The sequence below is a fragment of the Diabrotica virgifera genome, chromosome 3 (assembly GCF_917563875.1).
Source record: "Diabrotica virgifera virgifera chromosome 3, PGI_DIABVI_V3a".
Lineage (NCBI taxonomy): Eukaryota > Metazoa > Arthropoda > Insecta > Coleoptera > Chrysomelidae > Diabrotica > Diabrotica virgifera.
Genome location: NC_065445.1, coordinates 14,605,256 through 14,606,701, shown reverse-complemented (window position 1 = coordinate 14,606,701; position 1,446 = coordinate 14,605,256).

Sequence of the window (1,446 nt, the reverse complement as noted above, 5' to 3'; positions counted from 1 at the left end):
TTGTTGTTTCATTTGACAAATTTTATAATTCAATATTATTCTGTAATTACTTTAATTGCTTGCTAAAATTTGTAAAAAACAACTCTTAATGTTGTTCTGAAGCTATTTTCTTGTGGCATTTTAGCAATTAACTATTTTTAATGGGAAATAAGCCACAATTTTACTAAAAAAATGATTTTATTAACGTTTCGACGCCCAAATCGGGTGTCGTTGTCAAAATATAAAAAATATTTTTTTTTATAAAAAATATTTTTTTTATAAAAAATATTTACCATTTAACCATTGTTTTTGTCTCTTAGATAATATCTTAATTATTTGCTTTATGTTTTTATATCTCAGACGATTAAAGTTAATAGCACATTCTCTTAATATTTGAAGCACCGTCGAATACAAACAAAAATACGGTTTTCACTGATAATGTATTTTACATTCATTTAGAGATATACAATAATTATTAGATCAAAAATAGAAGAGAATTACAAATTATATTGTTTCTAAATTATAGTGATAAGTATTTACTCCTCCGCAATCTTCGTCAATGGACTGGCTTATCAGCAGATGAATGTTACATGCCGTGCAAGATCAAGAACGATATTGGCAAATTGTCATGGAAGCTACTTATGCCTAAAATTTGAACAAAGTAACTCAAAGAAGAAGTATTTAGGGGAGAGTTACCAACAGTGAGACGCTTTTTTTTTTTTGTAACTGACATAACTATTTTACTATTTTTTTAAAGTAACTAGTTTTTTAGGCATATTGAAGCTATAACATCTGTTTCAATATTCTTGCTACCAATTTTGTGTTTTTAATGAAGTAGAATATTTTATGGCAATTAATTAAAACAGCTGCTCCTGTCTCACTGTTGGGCACAGTTGCCCTACAGTGAGACAAGAAAAATTGCACAAATATATATTTGTTATTCACTTATACGAAAAAGGCAGACTTTTGGTAATTAATATTTTATTGTATTTAGTAACAGCTAACACTATTTTAACAGGAAAAAGTCTAATATTAACCAAAACACTGAAGAAAGCAATACATTTTACTGAACATTTAATAAACTAAAATCTATTTCAAACATAAACGAAGCCCTTTGTCGACTTGTGTGTCCACAGAGAATTGGAGGGGGCATTACAAATTTAATATCATTCATAGAAACAACAGCTTCGTCGGCTATTTCGGGGAATACAAATTTGTTCGAACCCTCTTTTCGATGTTTTAAAAATGTAACTTCGCATTCTTTATTTATTTCGCTTCTTAAGACTTTTCCAACGAAATAAATCTTTCTTTTCTCTTTTTTGCCAGTGAATTCCACTAAGACAAAATCTCCTTTAGTCGGGTTACTATGCAGATTCGAAAAATCACCTGGGTCAATTTAAAAAAAAAAGATTCATCTGATGATGAATCTAGTAGTGGCTCTTCTTCGGAGGTTTCGGAATCTTCAGC